Below are 12,840 nucleotides of genomic sequence, written 5' to 3'. Positions count from 1 at the left end.
AACGACGTAGTTGGCCAACCATTCAACGGCGGTCGTTGCCGGTGCAACGACGTAGTAGACTTTACCTTTCAAGCATTGATTGTTATACACTACGTCGGTGCCGCCATAGCCCGACCTTAAAAACTTACCTATCAACGTCGTTCCTCGTGCCGGCAATGTCTTCGAAGGCGAACCTGCAACTACGGGCCTCCAGTCATCCCTGTCGCAGGAATCGTGTGTTTCTAAAACGGTGGAAGGAGACCGTCGTAGACTGGCCGGAGGCCTACAACAACATCTCATTCAAAGACGGCCGTGCACCGTCGTTGAACTCCGAGAAGCACCGACGTTGAATGTGTTTTTTGTAGCAGTGTAAATATTCATATTTTGGTCTTTAATATTTTTTTTAATATCTCTAAACTGTACTAATTAAAAGGCTGCTAAAGATGACACTGGGACCATTAGAATTCAGCGACCATACAATGGGCCATTTTATGAGTTAGGAGAATCACGAAAAACAATCGATCAGCTCATTGCAAATCTTGAGGGATGTGCGAGGTTGTTTAATTTATTGATGGATAGATGCATCATGCATATTACGTGTTTTTGGATTGGTATACCTTTTTGTCTCTTTTTGGCAGTTGACTGAAATGTTCTTATTAGGTTTCTAAAATTTTCAGCTAAGAGTTTGGCAATAATTGGTGCTCTTTTCATGGCTATGGATGTTATTGATTACATCTTGAAACAAAATACGACGTCGTCGTGGTTATAAATAAACTTCAAAAAAGGCACACAGATAATGCAGATAGTACATCTCCTTCAAAGAGCTAGCCTGGATTAGTAATGTTAAGGGTGACTTTGACGTGTGGTACGTCCAATATTTGTTTTAGTGTTTAGTGTTTAGTATTTAGTATATAGTGCAATATGGACTTCCTAAGCATGCAATCAGATACTCTTTAATTTTTCTATTTAAAACATATTATGAAATGTTTAGCTGAGGGGGATAATTTGGATTGGATGATTGCATATTTGATGATGTATGTACATTGAGGTTTTAATTGATTAACGTTGATTTATATTTCCGCTTATATCACCCTAATACTATCTATATCGTCTATTTCGAGGGCAACAGATAATGCAGATAGTACATCTCCTTCATTCAGCAATCAGCTAGCATTAAATTAAGCATACATGAAATGTTGGAATCTTAAATGCATCAGTATAAATAGTTGGGCTGTATCAATGGAACTCAGACGATTGCAATAATATTTTCTGAAAGCTTTCTGATCAACACTCTACTATTCTTCTCTTATCTGTAAGAGGGCAGTTCTTTAAAACAAATACCAAGAACATGATTCATGTGTGTTACTGCCATTAATGCTTTTGGCATCTTAAGGAGTAAATGTTTCTTATTAATTACAAAGGTGAATTTGATCATATTAGCTCCAAAGTAGTTTATAATTATATAGTTGGGCAAGCAAAATGCAGATCTATTGAAGTGAATTAAAAATTCTCTATCTGTTATAGGGAATAAAAATAAACTCTTTTTCATCGCAGTTTAATTTTCCACTATTATTTGAACCGTACGCAGTAACTTTGACTGGATGTAGAATAGGAAAATCAACCTCTCATATTAATCTCCAAAGGTAAGTTTAAGATTGAGATTTATGAGTAGTAAAATAAATTTTGAGAGAAATCTTTTTATTTTAATTAAGAAAATTATTTAATCAGCATATATGATCTTTTGCTTTATAAAAATTAATAATAATTTTAGCCTTATCTTTAGACTAACCTGTTGGGAGAAAAAAAAAAAGTTAAGGGTAATTTTTTATTTTTAAATTAAAAAAATACAATATTGATTAACAAAACAAAAGATGTGTTAAGTTTATGTTAATCTATAAAAAAATTTAAAAGTATATTAGTTTAACAAAGATTTATTATAAAATAAAAAGTTAACCAAATTTGCAATCATATATATTCATTGGTGATGCATCACTGCATTGTTTTCTAGAGCTCCAAGGGATGACTTTGCCCTTTTCCGGAGGTGATACGACAAATTGATTCATTGATATTCGTTTCTTTAAGCAATTCCCTGACCCACCCCAATCGTATATGATCAAGTTAGAGCCACAGCATATTCCATTTGCTGGCAGATATATATCCTTGTTTTTCCCATCGATAAAGAACTTGAATATATATCTCTCTTTAGTTATTTAAAATTTTGGATGATTTCATGATTAACATATTTAATTTTTGTGAAACGCTGATCGCTTAAAAAATTAATATTAGCCGTTGATTATCCATAAACAATCAAATATACCATTCATTAATGAGAACTGCTTGCGATTTTAAAATGTATCCGTATATAATTAGAAATTAGGATTACCGCATCATTAACTTTAGTAAAAGCTATTTTGTGTTATATAATGCATGCATGCATAACCGCAGAACTTGTGTTGTCGTATCATTAGAAGATGCTGACATTTAATAAAGTTATTACTGTAATCACAATTTCTATTAATAATGTGACACCAAAGGATATATTGGGGATACGGATAGCTTAAAAAAATTTTACACACAATCAATTTTACACGTTTCATAAAGTTATTATTAATTATAAAGTAATGGTATATCCACTTTTAAACGCAAACTATAACGAACTTTAAACTCGACAATTTTTCGTCTTTTCGGGACAAAAATTAGGACTTGGGGTTATTGGCTTTTGTGCACAACAATTGAAGAGCAAAAGAAATCTAGCAATATTATATTAAGGATTCCTTGTCTAGTTATTTTGTTATGAGGGACACTAACATACTCTGGGCTTAATTTCAACAATTGTATGAGTTGTTTTCCACCAAAAATCCAATATTATTTCCCTCTCAAAACCAGTGAAACCACGTGAACTACGTGGGAAAGCTATCATAAATGTGATTCTTGCATTGCAATTTGAACCTAAGCTTTGTTTATTTCTCCAATAGTACTAAAGGTCTTTGTTGAATCTGATGCCAAGTGCCACTTTGAAAACTCTCGTGCTTCTTTCTTCTTTCTCTTTTTTTTTTCCCGAACGAGACTAACTAATCAGCAAAATGTGGCTACAATTAAGTGCTTGACATACAAAAGCCATAACGTGACTTTACTAGTTTTGAGTGTAGTAAGGGACGAGAACTCGAGAAGGAATTGATCCTTGCCATCACATCCCGTAGAAAATAAGAGAAGAAATAAAGCTCAATCAATAATAGCTGTTAGGAATCTTACTCAGATGGCTTCTTTTTTCTCAATTGGTTCCACCTACAAAAATCAAAATTCAAAGGATGTTTTTAGTTTCTTTTTAGTTATTCAAGTGGGACATATATAAAGTGAGTTGGATGGTTAAGAGAGAAAAAAAAAATCAAAATTCAAAAGATTTTTTGGTTTTCATTTAATTGTTCAAGACCGACATATAAAGTGAGTTGGAAGGTTAAGAAATGAAAAAAAAAAAAAAACAAAAAATGATTACTTGTTCAATGGCCAACATTTGTTCATCAAAAAAAGAGTTATACAAGTCATGTTCACACCTCTCAATGTCACACACACATAAAACAGTATTATAAAACAAGCTTCTGGCAGTTATTGCATGCTGCACTTAACCAATACTACTAATCTTCTGAGCTTAGAGTTTAGAGTATAAGCCTATAAGCCAGTTTGAGCCTACCATAACATATTAACATACCCTTCACTTTCTATGGAAAACAACACCACCTCACGCTCCTCTATATGCTGGAAAATCCGTCAAGCACTTGCAACCAATCCTGCTTTCAGAGTCATTCATCATCGCATCAAACACTATTACCAAGAACCTAGACCTGTCCCCACTCATCCAAATTCTCCATCATTAACACCCTCCACTCACCTCCCTCAAAATATGATGAAGGCTAAGAATATAAAAGGTGAAGGAGAAATCCCCATCAAGTTTGATAACTCAATCCCCACATCCACTCCAATGGTGCACGGCCAGGTATCAAAAGTTGCTTCACCTCAAGTTGGAATATCTGCCAAGGTTGAACCTGAACCATGGCATGTTCAAGGATCAAGAGTTGGTGTATTCAAAGGTGAACATAATAATGGCAAAGATACAAGTACCACAGGCCCTTTGAAGGAACAGCATGGTCTTGGAATGCAACAAGGTAAGAAAACAGTAGTAGATATCAATGACACTTTCACTGAGTACATTGAACGTGCTAGGCACAGAATCAGAACCGTGTCAAATGTTGGTAGGGGGCAGAGCCACTCTGTGTCAGATGAAACTAGTGGGAATAAGAATAACAAGATGGAAAACCATACAGACCAATTTTCTGATTTTATTCAGCATTCTAAGAAGAAGATGAGAACTACTACATCAAATGTTGGAAAGACTAGTACATTGAAAAGAGGGTATAAGAGTTAAAGATGGTGAACATTGAACCAGGGAGCATGGCAAAGAATGTTGATCATTAATAAACGATGTTGGTGACTTGATGTTGTTCAATGTGTTTGTTGGGTGGAGTGGATTCAATAATAAGGCCATACCAGGTTTTGCAAGAAGATATTTTCTTCTATCGTGCATATCTTATTTGAGATTGGAGAGCGTGATAGTATTAAGGGAAATAATTTGGATTTAATGCTTTCAAAAAATTCTCATTTCTTATGTTGAGGTCTTCAACATTTATCTGTATTAATTTCTGTTTGAATTCTGGAATTTAGTATAAATTCTACACATATAGATGTGAACATTATTTATTGATTATTTTAAAATTCTTTGTCTAATTTTTTCATCCCCTCCCCCCTTTCTATTTTGTTACTTTACTGTGCTATGATTTCTTTTTCCGGGGTTAGAATTTATTGTGCTATGATTTCTTGTGTTCGAATTTTTTAGTGTCCAAGTAATAAATAGATATGTTAAAACTGTCCAGATGAGGACAGATTTCAACTCTAAATGAATTTTTCTTCCACCCGTAAAGCCATTTTAGTTCTGATAATCATCACCTGTGTATTGAAGGTTGAAGACTTCAATGTCTCACAAAACTCAAAAGTGTTTACGTTGAAAAAATTAGTGTGAAATTATATTTAAAAAAAAAAACATTTTTATGGCATTCAACCAAGTTTGTTCATTTCTCTGCCTTTTTGCTTTCGGACCAACTTAAAAGTTAAGAGTATTTCTTATAGTATTTCATCCTTACTCTTCAACATTAACAAAAAATTCCAAAATGATCCATCTTCGTGGACTATCAGAAACCTTAGGACAACATCACTCAAAAATTTGAAATTTATAGTTCAGTTTTTTTTCTTTCTAACCCTGGAAAGTGGACAATATTTCCTTTGCCTCAGAAGTCAGAAGTCAAATTTCTAGCCGGTTTATGTTTATCATTTATGCGGGATAGGAGGCAGCAAACTCCTATATTATAGGGAGAGGATTGTAGTTTTTTTTATCTTTTTGGGCTTTTGGGCCCTTTAACACAATAACTTAAAGAATTCAAATATTCGCCTTAAATGAGATTTTTGTTTTATGTACAGTGATGACAACGAGAATTGAACTAAGTACTCATGCATTTACTCCTACATCTATCACTAGGTGAACCTCAGTGGGTTACTCTTTAAATGAAATGGTAACTTTTAGAATGAAATTTATAAGAAAAATCACATTAAAAAATAATAACTCATCCTCTAAGTTTTTACCATTGTGATGACCAATGTGAATATCAAATTGATATGTGAAGGGCTAATGGGTTAAGATTTTCCTGTATTGATTGAAGAGGAGGAGGACATTTGCTATTTTGATCACGCATATGATACTTCTCATATAATGCTCTAGGCATTTGGCAAGGCCAACCTCCCTTCTCTCTCTACTATAATACTGTTTCTCTTGTGGTCAATTTTTTATTAAAGGTAAATGTAGAAAAATAATTGATATATGTCTCCCTAAACAACAATTCCATACAAGTATCAGCTAAATGATTCCCCCTTTATTTATCTGCATGAAGGTGCATTATGCACATCAAAGGCACTATGGATCTTTGCTACAACAGTATTTAGTCAAAGTCTCGAATCCAGTATTGGTCAAATTGGCACCTTTCTAAGTTCTAACCATCTCATTTAAAGCCCAAATGACTTGTTTAGGTAAACTCAACACAGTAGCATTCTTTATCAGCCTATAAATCTATAATCAACAGAGTTCCCTTGCTTGGCACACATCGCACATTATAGTTTATTGGTTACGAGACTCGAGGCTTGGATCTTTAGATATTCCCAACTATAGTCCTACTCCTAAACTCCTACTTGGGTTGGCAGCCTGTGCTTGTCATACCCTAATTATAGACACCAACCAACAACATCTAACCTTGCAACCAAAAAGAAAAGAGTGTTGCTAGGTGCACCTAGTATTATTGTTGGTGCACCCAAAATTCTTTAAAAATGGCAAAATTATCCCTGTCTTCTTTCTCTCTTAACATATCAAGTTGATCCGCAAGTTGATTTTTAAAACTTACGGATTAAGTTGATCCGTAAGTCTTTTACGGATCAACTTGATCCGTAAGTCTTAAAAATCAACTTGCGGATCAACTTAATCCGTAAGAAGCTTGCGGATCAACTTGATTCGTAAAAGACTTACGGATCAACTTGATCCGTAAGTCTTAAAAATCAACTTGGGGATCAACTTGACCCGTAAGTTTTAAAAATTTACTTGCGGATCAACTAAAATCTATGCGAATCAACTCATTGGATATGCGAATCAACCTGAATGAGCTAGGTGCACAAAAATATTTTTAAAAATACATGAGAGTATTTTTGTCTTTTCATGTTAAGTGTTGGATGCACCAGCAATAATGATAGGTGCACCTAACAACACCCAGAAGAAAAGGAAAAAAAACATATTTTTTTATCATTAAATGTTAATTATTATTTTATTAATTTTTTTGAATCAGACATTTTTCTCCTTTCCTTCTTTCTTAAAACATTTGCACTTTTGAAAAAAAAAATTGCCCCAATATTTTTCAACCTTTATAAAATTATCATCGTCATAATTTCACAAATGGCTCACTTCCAAAGAGAGAGATGAAACTTATAAATCATTCCCTTTATGTATGTTATTATTGAAGAAAAATAAGACCTTTGAATGTAGGGTTGTCAAACTTGCAATACAACTCGTAGAATCATACATGTTTACAAGTCTAAATACCTCCATCGAGTCAAATTGCTAGCAAAATTGTTTTTGCATAAGCTTGTTCAAACTCATGCAGGCTTGGTCAGAATCATACAAACTCGCGATTGTATGAGCAATTTTGCAATTTCAACGAGAACCAAATTTAAGCAAAAGCAACACATGTCTTCTCTACCATATCTAAAATATATAGAGAACTTAAGACACAATTTTTCTATACTCTTTGCGGATTTTCTCTCCAAATTAGAAGCCATGGACTTTTATGAGCGCTTCACTGAACAAAACACAAACAGAAATATATCTTTAATTCAATTTAAAATATATTAGAATTAATTCCAGCAAAATTTATATATAAATGTTTTTTTAATAATTTTTCTTATACGCATGTGCCAACTTCAATGACAAATACATGCATGAACAAAGGGAGGTGCACAACGTTTCTGAGGGTAATAACTAAGAAACGACAAACGACCCCACGAACAAAGACGTAAGATGTCGTTTTTTCGGATTGACAAGTCAAATCCAATTTTTCAATGTATATAATAGACACCTATCAAGTTTTATTGCATTTGCATTCATTTTAATTATGCTGGTAAAAAAAAAAATATATGGCAAGCATTAAAATGTTTATCAACAATACGTTATGAATTTTAGTTCGAACCAAAATTAGAAAAAGAACATCAATTGTTTTAACTTATTGTTGGCAATCACTTATTGTTGCTAACTGCTAAGCTCTGTTAAATAGATTTTCAACCTTTTTTTTTACACTTTAACAAAATAGGAGAAAACGGTATATCTATTTAACTTCTTTCTCAGTAGTAAACCCAAGCAACTTGTTGTTCAAAAAATGATTTTAAATCATAATTTGATCATATAGTTTACTTATTGCATGATTTAATTGTTTTAGATCTTTGGAATTAGGGTTTATTAATTTTTTATAAAAAATAATTAAAAAGGTTTAAAAAATTATAATGATTAAATAAGTTGAATTTCTAAAGAAAACCAGGAAAAGGGTTTAAAAATGTGTTATTTAATAATCGTAATTTAGAAAAAATAATTAAAACTAATAATACAAAATATTTTATAGATGAGTTTTATAATTTGATAGAAGTGTTTTTTTTTCAAAGCTTACTCAGATGCACCTGAAATTAAATCACACATTCGAAATAAACTGCATAAATGTATCATAATTATGATTGAGGATATGATAATGTATTATAATTTATTTTATTTTAATTTTTAGCCAGAAATTCTCCATATATAAAATTATATTGGGCCTAAATAAAGTCAATGAAACCCACTTAGTTGGGGAACAAAACGCTTATTATATTAATTTTATTTTTCACTTACAAAGATTTAAATCTAAAACCTCATTTAAAGAAAGTTATTAACTATTAAGTTCTTTATTTTATTCTATCTCATTAACTCATTGATAATATTTTTCAAACATATATATTAAACAATTTTTTACATGAAAATTAAATTAATTTTTTATACCACATAACTTGAAATATCAATACTAAAATATATATACTAATTTGAAGTTGAACTTAATTGATGTATAGTATTGGATTAAGCACGAGATTTAATCTTAGAATAAAAAACCAAAGACCAAAGTTAACTGAATAATTAACAATTTTACGAAATTGTTTTCAGAATTTTAGAAATGCATATGGAATTCGCATCAACTTTGTCGAGAGGCTTCTTTCACAAGAAAGGTCAAGGGTTACTGGTTGCCCCCGTGAAGGATTTGGAATCGTTTCCTACTTCAAAATGTAGGAAATTTCTAGAAAGGATAAACTGCTGACAATATAAAGGATCCTTGCTTTCAAAAAACTATAATGAATCATTTACTTAATAATTAATCTTTTATTGAATAATTTGTAAACATAATCATTAAATTTTACTTCATTTATATTTACATTATTATTATTATTATTATTATTTCTAAATTCATAAAAGTCATATTTCCTTTTACTCATCTTTTATGTATGATATAAGCCCCTAAAAATAATAAAAAATATTATGCGTTTTATAAACTTTGAACATGTAACTTATTCATATAAATTTAGGGAATTTAAATGTTAAACTGCCTATTTTCTTTAAGAATTAATCCAGATAGCTAAGCAATGCATGATCATAAAAATAAAAGTAATTTAAAATAAAGTTGTAACGATAAATTTTCAAAGCTTTTTTTTTTTTCCTTTCCAGTAGTACGTATGCTGGTCTAAATTTGTATTGTCATGTCACTGATTAAATTTTAAGAATTAAAATTATATAAAAAAAACTAATTAAAGAGCTACATATTCATATGAAAGATAATTTTTAATTATTAGATTTAATAAATTATTTTAAATTCTCCTTCAAAACAAATTTAAAATTCTAATTAATAATATGATAATATATTTTTTAAAATAATCTGATCATTTATGAAATATATTTAGGTTAAGTTTTTAAAGGTCATTAATCATTTTTTAAAAAATTGTATATGGACTATGGTATTTATTATATATATACCTTATTCCATGAAGTTGTTTTACGAATTCTTTTCTTTAGGAGGAAAAGTTAAGCATATTCATTATTTTTAGCGGAAAAATCTTGACTAGCTAGCTAGGAAAAAGAGAAACTACAATAAACTTTGAAATATTAAAAAGAGATAAAAAAAATAATGATTATTGGGGATTGGATTCTAAAATATAGTTCTTACCTTTTGATGATGCACATTACTTTTTTATCTTTTCTTTCTCCCTTTCTTTTTCTCGTGTCAACCATGTTGTTTTAGAAGTATCGTCCAAAGTATGGCACTTTATGCATGAATTAATGGCTGTGACAAACTAACAAGGCATCTTTAGGGCACTTGCAATGTTCATCCCTAAAAGGACGAATGGGCACTTCCACCTATATTGGATGGTCCATACTTCATATGGGATTTTGAACAAAAAGTAGTACTCTTTGTCTTTGGGTTGTATACTTGATTCTCTGTCTCTAATGCAAAGTTCCCAAAGTAGTTGGGCAAGCATATTGAAAGTTAATGTTTGCGTGCACTCGGGGGGCTATAAAATTAGTAAATTCTTTCTTCAATACGTTTTTTAATTGGTTTCATTTGTAGATAGAGATTTTTCTTTTTTTTGTAACATTCAGATTGAGAATTCGTGTTCGGTTAGTTATATATGTGAAAGGATATATTATCATTATAGTTTTTGAAAATGTAAAGGATCGTCGCATTAGTCTCTAAAAATAAAATAAGAAAATGTCGTATCATACTAGATTCGTTCCTTTATATAGAAATATTTTGAAAATTATGTTTATTTTTTTATAAGACTTTATCCAAATTTTCCCTTGCATTGATTTTTTTATACCAAATATCCTTAACTATTTCATAATATTTTAGTCAATAAATAATACATGTTGTAAATTAATAAGATGATTTTTTTATCTCTTTTGTTATGATTTGAGAAGATAAATTGCACAATTACCGTTTTTTTTATATATTTATTAATCAGATGAGATAATAGAAATTATGAGACTTGATAATTTTTTAAAAATGATATAAATTATTAATTAAATTAACCATTTTATTTAAGTAAATTAGTTAAAATTTATGTCATATAAGAAGTAAAAGACTATAAAACATATTTAACCCAAAAAAAAATATTACTCAATTTCAATACCTACGTACATAGGATCACGGATCTCTCAAAAGTATATGCTAGACTTTGATGTAGACTTATGTCACGAATATTTTCTTATGATGGGAACGTACATAGTGTGAAGAGAAATTGGCCTTGAAAATTGATATTCTAAACTAAATTGACATTTTTCTTTTTAAAAAAAAGGCTGGTTTTTCGTTAATGCGAGTATACACTTTTAGCAGGAAATTATGTTGCTTGCATATATATAAGTTTATAGTTATTTTTTACTATTGGTTCTAGAATGGTCTTTTTTGCTCAATTTTTTCACCAAATATTATTTTTTAAGAAAAAAATCGTTTTAACTTTTAACATGATCTTTGTGTGTGTACTATGTAGTGTGTACTGTCTACCCTTTTACCTTTAGGCTAATGGAGAATAGGATTAAACCTCTACACAATTGGTCCCACTTCTTAATTTTATGTCTTGCATGATCAGCTTAGCTTAGCTGCGCTCTCAAGTCTCAAGTTTTAGTGATTATTCAAAACGCAGTGTGTGTGTGTTTTAAAAATATATATATAAACTATTTTTTGTTCCAATGATTTCATTATTTAATTTAAGAACTTCTTCGGCTATACAGTATAGTTTCGTAACTTTATCCTCTCTCTTTTAATATTCATTTCCTTTCTGGTTGTTACCCAAGAATCTAATAAAGCTTCTAAAAGAAGGAATCTAATAAAGATTTTCTTTTAAATTGTAGATAGAAAACAATCTAATTAAAGCTTATCATGAACCAATAATTAATAGATTTTTTATTCATTTTAAAAAATTATTTGCAGAAAGCAATATATTTTGGTTATGTTTCCAATAAATAGTTTTATATATTTAGACTACAGTGCATATAAATAGTTTTTTCCTGATAAGCTTTTAAACAGTGGACATAAATATTTCTTTTAAACAAGTAGCAAGACTTTTAAAAATTAGTAAAAAAAAAAACTCATCATTAAATTGGAAGGAGTGTTTTAAAAACTTAACTAATTCAAGCCATTAACATAAAATGCAAGGCATAGTAATGATTTAAAATTGGAAGGAGTATTTTAAAAAGTGAACAAGTTTACAAAGACCGAAAATTCGATAAAATCATAAAACGATGTAAACAACTTTATGTCGTCCTCGCACAGCAATAGTGCAATACGAAGAGAATAACGGGCAGCGAAGTGCAGACCTTTTCCAACAAAAGAATAATACGTTTAGAAAAAATCACTTTTGGAGTCCTTTTAGAATCCGAGCCAAACCGAAGTGGATCCGTTACGACGTCGTTTGCTATGATGAACAAAAACAAAATTCAACCACTAGAACACAGTGGTGCCTCATTGTAACAATAATTCAAAAGGGGTTTCCTTGTGTGTGCGTGTGGGGCCCAACTGAGCCTCCCTTCCTCGTCCAACAATAGAGGCTCTGAGTGGGGCCCACCAAACAGCACCACGCATTGCCTTCTAGTTGCCAAGGGAAACGGTCTCAAACCTTTCTGCCTTTTTGGCCTTTTACTTATTCCTCCCATTTTATTTCTTTTCGGCGTCCACAACAACGCCATTATTCATTCACATTCATTTTATACATATGCTCATCGTATTTAATCATAATTAATCATAATTTTTAATAAGATTATTTCATATATCAATACCAGATCAATAAAAAAATATTATTATTCTTGCATATTTCTCCTTATCTATCTCTTTTATTTTATTTTTTATTGTATTATTGTTGGTATAAATATTTATTATTTTTATTGATAATTGTTTTTTACAAGAAAATTTAGTTGATTATTTTTTAATTATATTTTTTCTATTCCTAAAATTCAAAATCTGAATATTTTTATTTAAAAATTGAAGTCCAATTTCTCTCCATCCAACAATATTTTAGTATCTAGTATCTATCTATCACTATTTTTACTTAACAATGGTGTGTTTAGATATATAGCTTAACTAAATTTTATTAAATAAGTATTTGTCATAAAAAAAATTATATAAAAATTATTTATATAAAAAAGTTAATTATTTTCAT

Source organism: Glycine soja, chromosome 3, assembly GCF_004193775.1.
Source record: "Glycine soja cultivar W05 chromosome 3, ASM419377v2, whole genome shotgun sequence".
NCBI classification, from domain to species: Eukaryota; Viridiplantae; Streptophyta; class Magnoliopsida; order Fabales; family Fabaceae; genus Glycine; species Glycine soja.
Note: the sequence above shows the minus strand (reverse complement) of the source record.